The sequence below is a fragment of the Paroedura picta genome, chromosome 2 (assembly GCF_049243985.1).
Source record: "Paroedura picta isolate Pp20150507F chromosome 2, Ppicta_v3.0, whole genome shotgun sequence".
NCBI classification, from domain to species: domain Eukaryota; kingdom Metazoa; phylum Chordata; class Lepidosauria; order Squamata; family Gekkonidae; genus Paroedura; species Paroedura picta.
Genome location: NC_135370.1, coordinates 59,388,240 through 59,403,567, shown reverse-complemented (window position 1 = coordinate 59,403,567; position 15,328 = coordinate 59,388,240). Strand labels below are relative to the sequence as shown.

General features: G+C 41.3%; 1 protein-coding gene across 2 annotated transcripts in view; it reads right to left on the bottom strand.

Annotated features, from left to right (window-relative positions):
• Positions 1-15,328, bottom strand: part of DPP10 (dipeptidyl peptidase like 10) — a 950,123-nt gene that overhangs the window by 934,379 nt on the left and 416 nt on the right. Inside the window, exon 2 of one of the 2 annotated variants that reach the window (XM_077320279.1) lies at positions 9,813-9,924. The gene's annotated coding sequence lies outside the window, so the exon portion shown is untranslated. Of the gene's footprint in view, positions 1-9,812; positions 9,925-15,328 lie in introns of those variants that run through there. The other variant, XM_077320280.1, reaches the window with a different exon arrangement.

Here is a 15,328-nt window from a genome sequence, read left to right as displayed (position 1 = left end):
TTTTAAGTTTTATTATTGATGCATTTTTTACCTTTTAATGTATTACCTTCCCTTTTACAAACTGCTATTGTATAGTAGTGCTTCTAAAATTTTGGTCTAAATGACGGTAAATAAATAAAAAAAAAACATAAACAGAGGCTCTGGTGCTGTGTAAAGTGCTTTTCAATAAAACTTTATTTTCTGTGGCATCTTGTCCGAAAAATCAGCCCCAATCTCTCCTCCCGAGGGTAAGCATGTGCTGTGTCAAGCTGGTTCCATCTCATAGGTGTTCTAAACTGAGGCCTGGCTTCCCATGGGTTTCTTGTCATCTTCAAGGCCAAAGCATTATATGTTATAATTGTTAGAATCATAGAATCATAGAGTTGGAATGGGCCATACAGGCCATCTAGTCCAACCCCCTGCTCAATGCAGGATCAGCCCAAAGCATCCTAAAGCATCCAAGAAAAGTGTGTATCCACCCTCTGCCAGTGAGGGGGAGCTCACCACCTCCTTAGGCAGCCTATTCCACTGCTGAACTACTCTGACTGTGAAAAAATTTTTCGTGATATCTAGCCTATATCGTTGTACTTGTAGTTTAAACCCATTACTGCATGTCCTTAACTCTGCAGCCAATGGGAACAGCATCCTGCCCTCCTCCAAATGACAACCTTTCAAATACTTAAAGAGGGCTATCATGTCCCCTCTCAACCTCATTTTCTCCAGGCTGAACATTCCCAAGTCCCTCAACCTATCTTCATAGGGCTTGGTCCCTTGGCCCCAGATCATCCTCGTTGCTCTCCTCTGTACCCTTTCAATTTTATCTACGTCCTTCTTGAAGTGATGCCTCCAGAACTGCACACAGTACTCCAGGTGTGGTCTGACCAGTGCCGTATACAATGGGACTATGACATCTTGTGATTTTGATGTGATGCCCCTGTTGATCCAGCCCAAAATGGCATTCGCCTTTTTTACCGCTGCATCACGCCACCTGCTCATGTTTAGTTTACAATCCACAAGTACCCCAAGGTCTCATTCACACACAGTGTTACCTAGAAGCATATTCCCCATCCAGTAGGTATGCTTTTCATTTTTTTGACCCAGATGCAGAACTTTACACTTATCTTTATTAAATTGCATCTTGTTCTCATTTGCCCATTTTTCCATTGTGTTCAGATCTCGTTGAACTCTGTCTCTATCTTCTGGAGTATTTGCCAGCCCTCCCAATTTGGTGTCATCTGCAAACTTGATGAGTAGTCCTTCCACCCCCTCATCTAGATCATTAATAAATATGTTAAAAAGTACTGGACCGAGCGCTGAGCCCTGATGTACCCCACTACTCACTTCTATCCAGTCTGATGAAACACCATTGACAGCCATGTTACATGAGAACCAGTGTGTTTGAGGATGGGAGGGGGAGAGTTAGAGAGCTGAGGTCACGTTCTAGAGGGTTCCATCAGGGATGTAGTCTGAGCGGTTCATTGTCATCACCTGACTCAGATAGGCCAAAAACTATAATTGGCCTAAGAATCAGAAAAAGAAAGGCTAGCTTGGATTTTGAGAGTCCTACCTCTATGAGACTGCTGCAGCTACATAGAAAGGACATTTGAACTGTGGCCTGCAATTGTGAGAAAGAAAGACTGTGCGACCTAATGCTGCGTCCAAATATTCGGGAGTAAGTTAGCTGTTATTATTTTCTGTTGCTTGTTTTAGAGCTTTGCACTGTACTTAATATATTTGCTAAAGTAATATTACTACAAATAAATAAAATATTACTACAAACAAATAAATTACGCATACATTTTTTAAACAAAATATCTGGTTACTGGAACACTCCTGCCCTGGGGACCCACAGGATTCAGGTAGGAACTCCTTTCTGGCCACATTCCAGTACAGAGCTAAGTGCTCCTAAGCCTACTGAAATCAATGTATGCATTGATATTAATAAGATTGTTTGATATTGATAAGATGTACTGTGCAAGCAAATTCACTAGCTCCAATCATTGTAGTATTAAAACAGATGTTATTGAAATAATCTGCCCATGGATGTCATTTATGTTACTCTCACAGTGGTTTTAAGGCATTAATGGCCAATGATACAGTCATCTCATTAGGTTTTATTTTAAAAGGCATTTTGTTTCCAAAAATATTAAGGGGGAAAAGGTGATACAGGGAATCCTTTTACTGTTTCCTTTTACTGTGGAAATCAAATTTCTTGTAGGAAAGCACCATCTGGTGGATATATTGGAAAATGCAGTTGTCAGTTTGTTAAATCGATTTGTTAAATCGATAGTGCCTGATTTGCTTCTGTGCTTTTTCACTTCTGATATTTTAATATTTGGAAATCTTAGATTGTTAGTTTTATATGCCTACATATATTTGCTGAATATTTTTAATCCTCCTTTGTAGAAAAAGGAGAAATATTTGAAAACGGAAATTCTGCAGATACACCAAGCTATTCTATATAGCCAATAATTGGCAAATACCAGAACGATTTATTTTGTCACAAGTTCCTGCATTCCAGTGATACACTTTATTTTAAATTGCTCTTTTCAGCCATGTTGTAGTTATTGACAAGAACAAACTTCTCTTAAGAGTTTCCAAGAGTTTTTTCAAAGGCATTTCATATCTGGGATACATTATATTTAATTGACTCAGGAAGGCAAAGTATGTTTAACAATAGCTCCTTAGGTCAGAGTTATTTTTATAATTTTTAAAACTGTTCTAAATATCCACTATTCTGTAAAAAGGGAGGAAGGATGACCCGGGAAACTACAGACCAGTGAGTCTGATCTCTGTTGTGGGGAAGATAATGGAACAGATATTAAAGGGAGTGATCTGCAAACAGCTGGATGACAATTTGGTGATCCAAGGAAGTCAGCATGGATTTGTCTCCAACAGGTCCTGTCAGACCAACCTGGCTTCCTTTTTTGACCAAGTAACAGGTTTGCTGGATCATGGAATTTGGTTGATGTTATTTACTTGGATTTTAGTAAAGCTTTTGATAAGGTTCCCCATGATGTTCTGATGGATAAATTGAAGGACTGCAATCTGGATTTTCAGATAGCTAGGTGGATAGGGAATTGAGAACCGCACAATGATGATCTGGGGCCAAGGGACCAAGCCCTATGAAGATAGGTTGAAGGACTTGGGAATGTTCAGCCTGGAGAAAATGAGGTTGAGAGGGGACATGATAGCCCTCTTTAAGTATTTGAAAGGTTGTCATTTGGAGGAGGGCAGGATGCTGTTTCCGTTGGCTGCAGAGGAAAGGACGAGCAGTAATGGATTTAAACTACAAGTACAACGATATAGGCTAGATATCAGGGGGAAAAATTTCACAGTCAGAGTAGTTCAGCAGTGGAATAGGCTGCCTAAGGAGGTGGTGAGCTCCCCCTCACTGACAGTCTTCAAGCAAAGATTGGATACACACTTTTCTTGGATGCTTTAGGATGCTTTGGGCTGATCCTGCATTGAGCAGAGGGTTGGACTAGATGACCTTCCATGATTCTATGATTCTATGATTCTAAATGAGAATGAAAAGATTTAAAATAAATAAAATAAATATAAACGCGCTATTATCTGAACTGTTGTTCAAGGACAGAGAAAGAATAACTCCAGACAAGTACTTTAAGAAGTACACATACACACACAAAACCAGGACTCTCCTGCAAGCACTCCAGGGCTTTCCAGAAACTCCAACAGGTGAGAATGGTTTATTTGTTGAAAATGATTTTTTACTTAATGGGTAAGTTTAACAAGGGTGGCTCCAAGGAATGTATGTACTCGAGATCAATTACCCTGTAGGAAAATTGATTTATTCATTTTTGTCCTTGAGACAAGATTAATACTTGACTAGCTACAAACATTTATCAAGAAAGTTTCCCCACATGTACTCAATGCTTTGAAATGGTAAATCATACATCAATCTAAAGCATAGTGATGAGAGTGCTGGTATTAGAAGACTGTGAAAGCAACTTAACTAATAAGACAGCCCTCAGATAACTTCATATTTCAACCATAATACAATTGTGACTTGTCTCTTTGCCTGCTTTTAAATAGCATTATTGCATAGTCAATGGATGAAAAAGTACAACTTCAGAAATATATTTTATGCAAACAAGTTTAGGGGAAAGTCAAAGACTGTAACACTTCTTTGGAATAGCTTTTAAAAAGTAATCATTACTAACAGCTCCAATGCAAGTGGAAGGGTGGTGTCACACATGTTGTAAAACATAAGCTCAGCTAACCTCTGTATTCTGAGGGGCTACTTTGTTTTCCACATACTGGTTTGTAGGTAGCATGGTTATTTTTATTTGCGCATGTTTTGTGTATATGAATTACAGGCCTTGATAATAAAATTTGGAAAAATCTGGCATTAAGGGTTTGACAGTTATGCAAGGGAGACACAGGAAGAGTTTCTTAATGTCAGTTAGCCCACCTTGTACTGTTGACTGAATTTACTACTCTTACCTGAAATAAGAGTAGGATACAATCTGTATTACCAGATTACATACAAAATATTTATAATGTCAGTAAAATGCAGTCAAAAAAGAAAATTCACAATAGTGTGCTGCTATCCTTTCAAAAATCTGTTATATGAGCCACCAAATCAGAGTTGTAGGTCTGCTGTTGCAAAACCAAATAAAATTGCTTTGTTTTGCTCTCCTATTACTACAGTCAGGCAGAAATTCAATTCAGTGTTTGGATAACATATATTTACATGTTGTATACAAAATGTGAAGACAGAGATGTAACACTAAAATATGAAATCTTCCAACCTGAAAATGCTTTTCTCAAAAGTTCACACCTAAGAACAGTTATACCTTTTAAAGGAACAGGCTTAGAAAAGCTTAACTCTGTTTAGGATTGCAGTGCAGGTAGTTTTTTGGCTATCATTAATTTTAAAAGAGTCATGCAAAAGAAAGGCATCATTTAAATATTAATGTGCATAAAATGATATTGTAATCCTATGCACACATCTATTAACATACTTGGCTTAACTTAATACAAGCAGTAGAAGGAATAACCAGTGCAGGACAGAAATCCTGCCACAGGCCCACATTCTTAAAACCTGCTACCTGAAACACTAGTCATACAGGTAAGGTTAAGGAGACAGGATATGAATACTGAAGATGTCAATGTGATCCAAAGTTCAGTAAAACCCTAGCTCAAGAGCATGTTTTCTGTATTGTAAGATAACACAAAACAGTATTTGGCCACATGCAGAGTTTCTCTCTCTCTCTTTCTCCCCCCCCCCCCAACAATCAACTACATACAGGCCTCCCAATCCAAATTCAAGACTCCTGGTTCTAGAAAAAGACTTTCTGGCCACTAGTGACTTTGTCTGCAGGAGGCATTTTGTAAAAGTTCTGGCAACAAAATGATTGGGAGCACATGGATGAAGAGTGCCTTCATTTTCTTCCACCATGCAGAGCATCCAGAAATAAGGGCTGTTGTATTTAATGGCATTCACACTCAAGAAAACCATTACTGTCTAAAAAGGATTTGGATTTTTAGGCAAAAAGTTTATTTTGGGAAGTTCCAGTCTTTCCCCTAAATACGCATAATGTTCAACAAGTAAGTTACTTCTATTTTCTATACCTCTTCTTCAGCTTTTCAGAGAGATTCAAGTGGGTAGCTACTTTTCAGAGCCAGGGGAAAAGATGAAGTACAATATCTCACCCTCACAACAAGCTTTTCCTATCATTTGCTGCGTGATTTAATTGTGAGACACATAACTATGTGAACAGTCAGGTTTGCCTTTCTTAGTAAAATGAAGTGACTGCCTCATTGAAAAATCACATTCTTTAAGGTGGTGGCCATTGTGGGCCGTCGGCAGTGCAGTACTGCAGAGCTTTATGCTGCACACCTTTCTGTGTCTCCCTGGAAAAACAGTGGCGGAGGAATGGGTCCACCATGTGGAGGGCCGTGGGGGGTGATTTTTCAGGACAGTGGGACTGCTTGGAACCTAATCCCACCTTTCTGCAAAATAAAATGAAATGCCCCAGTCTGCCCTGTGGCATGGTAAAGTGCTGCAAAACCAACCGGGGCATTTTTTGCCCCTCTGGGCCAATGTAGGGCAGGAAGGAGCACTCTTCCCTGTCCACACGGGCCTGCTGCGGGACAGGCCCTGTTGGCCCCCACAGTGGGCTAAGGGAACATGGATTCTCCCGTGTTTCCTTAGCCCAGGGCAATGGAAGGCCTGATCCATGGCATGTTCAGGAAGGGGCCTGCCCAGCAGCTGTGTCATGTGGTAGCAGGGATTAGCCTTGCTTCCATATGACCACCCTCTCAGCCTTTTATGCCCATGTAGAATAAGTCAGAGAGAGATTTGTGCTGTCTATAGACTGAAGGGGAGAGGGGGAGGCTTTAAAGAGCCAGTAAACTGTTTCCGTCTGACCCTGGCAACCATAATGTTTCTCCCTTTCAGGGAGTCTCTGATTATTAATTCTTCCAGTCCCCGCACACACACACAAAAAGATAGACATATTGTGGCTCCATTGACCAATCAGGGGCTCAGATGGTCAAAGCAAAGCAGCTAGTAGTTTATGTAAATAAAGATACAGGAAATATTTGATCCATTGGAACCCTAGGGTGAGCTTTAAAGTCTCTACTGTTCAGGACCCACTGAATGCTTTTTGTGTTTGCCTTGTCTCTTTTTGTAGTATCTCTTTGTAAGTTTTTTCTTACATCTTGAATGTCTCTCTGCTGTGGGAAAGCAGAAAGCTTTTTGCAAATCCTGTTGTTACAGTAAACTGCATAGGATGTTCTTTGACCCCGCTCTCAAGTACTTTCCAGGAAAGTACAAATTACTGCTAACCCAAATCAAGACTGTGGTGAAGAAAGGCCCTAAATGCATTTTGAGCAGGAAATACTTGCCCCAGAGCTAAATTAAATATTCATAATACAAGTTCCTGTCCATCTAACCTAAATTACTTGTATACATCTATTCTCCTGCATGTTTAAACACAATCGCTGGTTGAACAACTTAAAAGCTACTGGAATGCCTCTTCTGATCGATCTGTGTATTGCCTCACAACACCCTATAAATATATAAGCTAAATCAGACTTAAAGTGGTAATTTGATGTTTGGAATGAATTGACATCAATGTTCATGGCTTTCTATAAGTTCTGCTTGATGTGTCATTAGTTCTGCAGGCTTGCCTATAGTAGTTGCCTGGAAACATGTCCCAGAACTCAGTTTTCAGTATAGGCTGAAATAAGTGTGGATTTAGGTTTATTATACTGAACATAATTCTGATTTTGATTTATAAAGTAGTGGAGGCTCATCCTTCAGTTCAAATGAGGCACCGTCCTCCCAGTTCCTTCTCACTTAATACAGTATAGTGGGTGGCAGGCCATTGGCTAAGATGGTCTGTATCTTTGTCTTTACCACAACATTACAAGCCAGCAAGTTTTGTAACAAACAGAAGCAGAGGACTTTGCTTTACTTTTCAGCCATGCCAATACACTATTAGCAGAGTTGGGTAAACCTATTGCCACACAATTGCTCCTTAAACTACAATATTCTAGGAACACATGATATAAGACATGCTTTTCTATGAGCATTTTGGGGGCAGCGGTATACAGTACACCTCTAATGGGCTGGATTCAGCAGAAAATCTCACAGAAAGTGTCATGTACTGCCTCAGGGTGGGAGCAGGCAGGAGAGTAAGAGGGACTCAGGGCTATTCCGCACAACGGCAATGTTGCTAAATATGAGCGCTATCGAAAAGCGCTGCAATCAAAAGCGGCAGGTCTCAGTAACGCACACAGCCATTTCTATCAAAAAAAGGCTCTCCCACTAGCGCTGTTCTCGTAACGCACAAGTTTCCGGTTTCACTGAAATTGCAACAAAGGAGGCAATATCTTTTCGCGCTTCCTCCCGCAACCATGGCCCAGAACATTTGAACAGCTTAGCTAAATATTCCAATAGCCAAGTTACCTGACCTACAGTTACAGTTAATAAAGAGGCCTTCAGCCCAATGGGACTGAGTGTTTATTGTTCGCTCCACTAAATGTGGTGACAAGGATGGGATCCCCCTGCTATTAAAATGCCCAGGAAGCTGTGGGAATAAGTTGAGACCAGACAAGCTTGTTCCTTGCTTTTTACATTACTGCTGACTCACTACAGAAATGGCTGTATTGGGCCATGTAGAAGAATTTGAGATAGAAAGACTGTTTTACTATCGATCTATCTACAAGTGAATAAGATCGAATAGACAGAACGTGAGTGTTCAATTTCATTGACCGTAGAGCAAATTTTTTTTGCTATTGTTTGTTTTCTGACAGCACATGCTGCACCAAGTACAAAAACTTATGACGAACTGACAGCACTATTGAAGACATTCCTTGCCCAACAACATCTGCTACTCTACGGAGATTCTATTCTTTTTTAGTGTGATCTTTGTTGGGCCAAATGCCCCATCTGATCCAAAACCAATCCAAAGAATCAGATGTGAGGTCGAGGACGAAGAAAAAAAGACTTTATTAAATAGAGAGGCCACAGCAACATGACTTCACAGATCTCTGCCCAGCCATGCTGGTACAGAGTTTTATACCACTTCCTGTTCTTTGTCTCCAAGCCAGCATGTTCTGGCTTGGTAATACATGTGATATATCACATACTCATTATTTCTCTGCAAGCATTCTATTGGTCTCCTAACTGTTGCATATGAGGTATCGCAAGTTAGTTGGTTCTTATCTATAGTGTTTCATTAGATCCAGAGAACATGCATACAAAGCAGGTTAGAGCAGGTCTGAACAGGCTAAGACAAATCTCTTTCCACAGGCTTCTTTTCTCATGGCCTTCATGAGTGTTGAGGCTTTAGCACCCGGCTCGGTCCTAGGTCCCTCCAGAAAATTAGTGCTGCAGAATAACAGAGGGTTTTGAAAGCATGAAGCTATTTGTTACCTTTGTGGATGAGGCACAGATCCAGATTTACAGCACTTTTAAGTTTGAAAGAGAGAATACTTACTGCATGGTTATTTACAGAAAATATATCATATTCATTTGTTTCAGTTACTGAAGTACAAAAGCTTAAAAGATAGTTACCAAGAAAAAACATTGCAAGTCCCTATGGCTGGCTTTACAAGCAAGACTGCATCCCACACAGCAGCTGAAGGAAAGAGCTAAGGGCCTAAAGGCTGATCTTTACTTCAGCAGCACAGACACACACTGATCTTCTTCCTGAAGAAAGAGGAAGTAGGAGGGAGACTATCCTAAACAAAGGAATCCCTAGGACATGAGCTCAGGGTTTTTCCATTGCAACCTCATCTGTGACCACTTGATGCACTAGTGAGCACACTGGTACAGCTCAGCGTGAGAGCCAGCTTAGTGTAGTGGCTAGGAGTGGCAACTTCTAATCTGGCAAACCAGGTTTGGTTTCCCACTCCTCCTGTAGTTCACCACAGCACTGATAAAGCTGTTCTGACTGAGCAATAATATCAGGGCTCTCTCAACCTCACCTACCTCACAGGATATCTGTGTGGAGAGAGGAAGGTGATTGTAAGCCGCTTTGAGACTCCTGGTAGAGAATAGCGGCATATAAGAACCAACTGTTCTTCTTCTTAAACAGCTTATGGACAGCCCTGCAAGGCTGACCATAAAATAACTTGCTGACTGCAATTCCAGCTATGAGTGTGTCTTGTTTTCCCCCCTCCCCTCCTCCTGCACCTTCTGCTTACAGGCTTCCGTTCCTATGTATGTGATTGCAAGCCCTAAGCTTATGGCTTCTTTTAGTAGTTAATACTGACTTTGGTCAAGGCTGATTTTTGAGGTCCCACATCAGCAAAGCAATGAAAATGTAGCAGAATACATAGCAGAGATCCATTACCTTGCTGTACATTGTGAATTTGGACATCTTCTGGAAGGTTTATAAGATGGACTCATCTGTGGAGTTAAGGATGCCATCTGACTTCAAATGGCCCATAATTTGGAGAGTTTCCCTGAGAAAGAAGTACAAATTAGGGTGTGCATTCGACTGTATCTGAACAGAAAAAATACCTGAAAGTGATATTTTAAAGCCAAATACAGATCAGAGAATCTATTTGCTACTGGTATAGTCGATTCCAATAGGATTGCCTTATGCCCTCCCTCCAGGATGCTTTGCTCTGTGGATGCAAATCTGTTGGTGGTTCCCGGCCCATGGAAAGTATGGTTTGCCTTTACGAGAGCCAGGGACTTATCAGTCCTGGCCCCGACCTGGAGGAATGAGCTCCTGGAAGAGTTGAGAACCCTGATAGAGATTACCCAGTTCCACAGGACCTGCAAGATGGAGCTTTTCCAACAGGGATTTGGTTGAGGCTAATACAGAAAAGATCAGAGGGCCCTTCCTCAGAATAGCCAGAACATCAGGCTAACACCTTATTAACATCCTCCCAAGGCACTGGTTGGGGGGCTCATTGAGTTGTTGGGAGGTGGTCTTAGGGCCATTCTGCATGATTTAAATGTAGCAGAAGTCTTACCTTTGGTAAATGCTACAAATTCAACGTTCCACATAACGTTGTACACAATCTGCAACACTCCTGCAAAAATCGCTTTGTTGTAGCGCTTTTCGGGGAATCGGGAAAAGTGGATTCCCCCTGAAAAAAACACTACACTTCTGAGCACAAGCTGCAACACATCATCGAAATACATGTGCATTCTCAATGTAACGGTTTCAGTATTCCACTAAAATTAAAGGTATGCGGAATGACGAAATTCCACTATTTAATATAACATTTCTGCATTCTGAAAACATTTGGCAACATTGGTCCTTGTGCGGAAAGCCCCTTAGAGTTTTCAATTATTTTGTTGCCTGGCAGAATGTATGGGTGGGTTTTAATCAGGGGGTTATTATTGGGCTTTTTATTCGTAACCCACCATAAGCCAGCCATTCTGGGAATGTATTTTATGGGGTTTTTATACTGTTGTAACCCGCCACGAGCCGCAAGGGAGTGGCGGGAAATAAATTCAATAATAATAATAATAATAATAATAATAATAATAATAATAATAATAATAATAATAATAATAATAATAATAATGGTGGGAAATAAAATCAGTAAATCAATAAATAACAAAATTATTTAATTTTAAATTTATTTTGTCAGCTTTTTTCTGGGTATATTCAACTATTCAAATAACTGCTGGTGGAGATGTTTAAAGGGCTGCAGAGAGACTGTTAATTCTATGTCTTCTATGGGCTTTTTTCTGCTTTTTGCTCTGATTTCCAGAGGGAAGAGTTATCTCTGCAGCCCAATGGTGAAAGCATCTTAGGGTGCCTTAGAGCCAGTCATTGCAATAATTTTGCAAATGGCATTGTATTGCAGGTTTGCAACTTGTAAGGTTGTTGGCTTCAAATGTGAAGTTCAACTACCTTCATTTCACCATCCATTTATCAGAAAACTGGAAGAAGACGAAGACGAAGACGAAGACGAAGACGAAGACGAAGACGAAGAAGACGAAGACGAAGAAGACGAAGACGAAGACGAAGACGAAGACGAAGAAGAAGACGAAGAAGAAGAAGAAGAAGAAGAAGAAGAAGAAGAAGAAGAAGAAGGAGGAGGAGGAGGAGGAGGAGGAGGAGGAGGAGGAGGAGAAGAAGAGTTGGTTCTTATATGCCGCTTTTCCCTACCCGAAGGAGGCTCAAAGTGGCTTACAGTCGCCTTCCCATTCCTCTCCCCACAACAGACACCCTGTGGGGTGGGTGAGGCTGAGAGAGCCTTGATATCACTGCTCGGTCAGAACAGTTTTATCAGTGCCATGGCGAGCCCAAGGTCACCCAGCTGGTTGCATGCGGAGGAAAGCAGAATTGAATCCAGCATGCCAGATTAGAAGTCCGCATTCCTAACCACTACACCAAACTGGAGGAAGGGGTGAAGGATCACTGGCATTTTTGTAAATAGGATTTCAGGTTAGAGGGAACACTGTTCTTTAGCCAATCACAGAAGTTTGTTTGAGGTCAAGAATCTCAGAACTTTTTGGTGGTGGTGTTATTCTTTATTATTTTATTCTTATGCTTTATTCTCTCCTGGTTTGGTGGCTTGCAATTATTTTTGTGGTTTTGTTGTTGTTGCGGCCTGCCCATCCTGTACTTTTGAGTGTTCTGCTGGGCTTGTACTGCCTTTGTTTCTTAAAGCCTCCTGCAGAGATTCTCAAGTGTTACATTAGTTAGTTCTCCTGGGCACTATTGTACTGGTTTTGCTGTCCTTGCAACCCTTCTCCTCTCACTCACATAGTGATTCTATCTTTGACATCTGTATTACTGAGCTAGAATTTGCCATAATGTCACTGGGTTTTGCCACTGGGCACTAGTACTTTGTACTGGTTCTGCTGTCCTTGCAGAAATTTCCTCTCTACTTCAGAGATGTTCAGATTTGACCTTAGTCCTGTTGGGTTTTGGCACTGCCACAAGTGGCACTGGTTCTGCTTCTGGCCTTACAAAAATACCCTTCATACACACACTTCAATTTCTACTGCAGGGATTCTCTAGGACATTCTACTGGGCTTATAATGCCTTACTATTTGGAAACAATTGAGAATGGGGGCATGTTCTTTGAATGCCCATAGAATTGGATTTCAAGGCCCAATCTTTTTGAAACTTGGGGGTTCTTTTGAGGAGAGGCTCCAGGTATTACGCTACAAATCTCATACCACACCTGCAGACCACTGAATATACCCCAGGGCCCCAAAAAATCAGAATTCTTGAATATCAGTCAAACCCAAATACCTTACCACTATTGGGATTCAGGACTGACCGATTCTGCACAGAGGCACAAAATGCGTGCCACCTCCTGCTTGTAAATGCACAACAGGAAACCGCATATTTGCATGCTTCCTGATGGGAGGCCACTTCTGCATTATCCTGCTTCCTCATGTGGATTTTCCCTTCCCGACGAGGGAGTGGAGAAGCCTAAACCTTGGACAACCCACACTTCTCCCCCTGCTCCTCAAGGTTGCCAATCAACACAAGCCACCTATCTCTTCACAGTGGTGGTTTTGGGGACTCAAACCTCCGTCCCCCCCAAGTCCCAAAATTTATTTTTAAAAAATACACTTCTGCGTTGCTATGGGGAAACACCACAACAGTAAAACATTAAAAAAAAAACACTTTCACTTCCACATTGCTATGGAATCATGCCACAACAATAAAACATTTTTGTAAAGGCCACTTCGTCACATGCCCCCCCTTCTTTCCCCATTCATACCCCATCACCAGACAGGAATGTGTTTTAGCTGCCTGATCCCAATATTCCCATGCACATTGAAGAAAACATTTTATTTGTACTAAGGGAAAGTCGCTTTGTGGTCCTGTAGCTATGCAGACTGTGCCATTTTTTTAATTGCTCTGGAAATGGGGATGGGAAGGCGTGTGTGAGGCCGGGTACAATGCTACAAAGACTGTCTTGAGTTTCTCAATTTTTGTGTCCCTATGTATGTCACCCTCCACATTTCAGCATGTTGATTTACCATAATGTGTACACAACTGCATTTGCTGCAAAAATGTAAAGCCTAGGAGTCACTTGAAGAAATTAAAACAGTAACACTAATCTTACAGAGGTCAGAATGGAAACCTCTGTGCTTTTAATATTGCTAATCATCTGAAGATATTTGTATGAACGTTAATACATACATACCAAAATTGATTTTAACTAAGATAAGGTTTTATGTTTTTGGCTTGTTTGATTGTTTTTTCCCCCCAGTTGTGAGCTGCCTTGAGCAGATTCTGTGAAGGAGCATGCATTCACCAAATAAACAGAAGGCATTATCTAGGGTAATTTGAAACATTTTTATCAGCCTTTTTATTTAGACAAATTAAAATGTAATTTTCTTAAAATCTTAGGGTTCTGTCTTGTATTGGTAGTATTGGTAGTATAAAATAGTGCAAGTTCAATCCTATCACAGTTCCTATCAAAGTTCTAAATTCATAATATGAAGAAAAGCTAATGTTTGTACCTTGTACAAGGATACTTCAGTTCTTAAGAGGAAAAGGTTCCTTGCTGTTCTTTCCTGCAAAGTATTATTTAATTAGGATTCCAGAACATGCTGTTTCTCCAGTACTTATCCAACGACATTTGTTGAGTAGATCAAGCTAAAAGCTTTTTACCGCATCCTGTGATACAGTGCAATGCCACTTGACTTTCAGTGTGGCATACAGGCCAAGATTTCCCCATTCTGTCTTTAGAGGGCTCCTGCCTTAGCAGCAGAAAAGATACCATTTTAGAAGTGAAAAGATGCACAGCAGGGTTCAAAGATTTGCTCTATATTAAACAACAGAAAGAGACTCCTTCCTGCCTTTTAAAAGGAAAACGTTGTCATGCGAAGCAGTAGCTGAACAGGTATGAATACTGGACAATTACCTTAAAACACCAATGTAGTCCCTGTGCTCACCTGAGGACTATAAAATGTCCATGGAAAAGGCATTTGTGTAAGCCTCAAGACGTGGAATCTTTACAGGCTGAGATTTGGAATGGAAGTTGTCAGGAAGCTATCGATTGTATTGCTCCTGGTGCCCTTTTTGCTTTTGTGTCTCTGCAGCTCTTTCATGTAATAAGAGTCTAAGAGAATTTAAGAGGTTACACAGGCAGCTAGCGCAGAACAGGTGATGAACACGGGATGAAGCTGTGAGAACACACTACAGAAACCAATTGAAGGCCTCCTAAGAGGTTGCAGTGAAAGGGGTGAAAAGATTATTTTACTGCCTTCATGGAGTCGGCTAGCTCACAACTAGCTCAGTTATTCAGATGGGTTTGACAATTGACTACCCCTTTGGTGTTTTCTTTGTTAAAGAAAACCTCTTTAGAGAAAAAGGAACTGTCCAATTACCACCCAATGTCCTAACTATCTTTTCAGAGGAAGGTACTTGAGTGAGCAGAGGACGGAGCAGCTCCAGGTTTTCCTGGATGAGACTTCTGCCTTGGACCCTTTTAAATTGGGCTTCAAGCCAGGCTTGGGACTGAGACAGCTCTGGTTTCTTTGGTTGACAATCTTCATTTACATTTGGATAAAGGAAAGCTGGCCCTATTGATCTGGATAAAGGAACGCTGCTCCTATTTTAGACCTATCAGCTGCCTTTGAAACTGTTGAACATTTGATCCTGATCTTGCCTCCCTGGGGGTAAGGGGCACTGCCCTTAGTTGGTTCTCCATGTTCAACCAGAGACACTCTTAGACCCATTATGCACGGGGGTTTTAGCGCACATTCGGGGTGGAATGGCGGCGACTAAAATCACGGATAACGCACGGAGCCGGCTGCAACCGGCTGCAGCTTCGGTGCATGCCGCCGAAAAAGCCGCGTCAGTGAAACGCGGAAGAAAGCGCAGCTTCCGGGTGAGCGGGGCGCAACCAGAAGCGGCGCCCGGATCGGCGC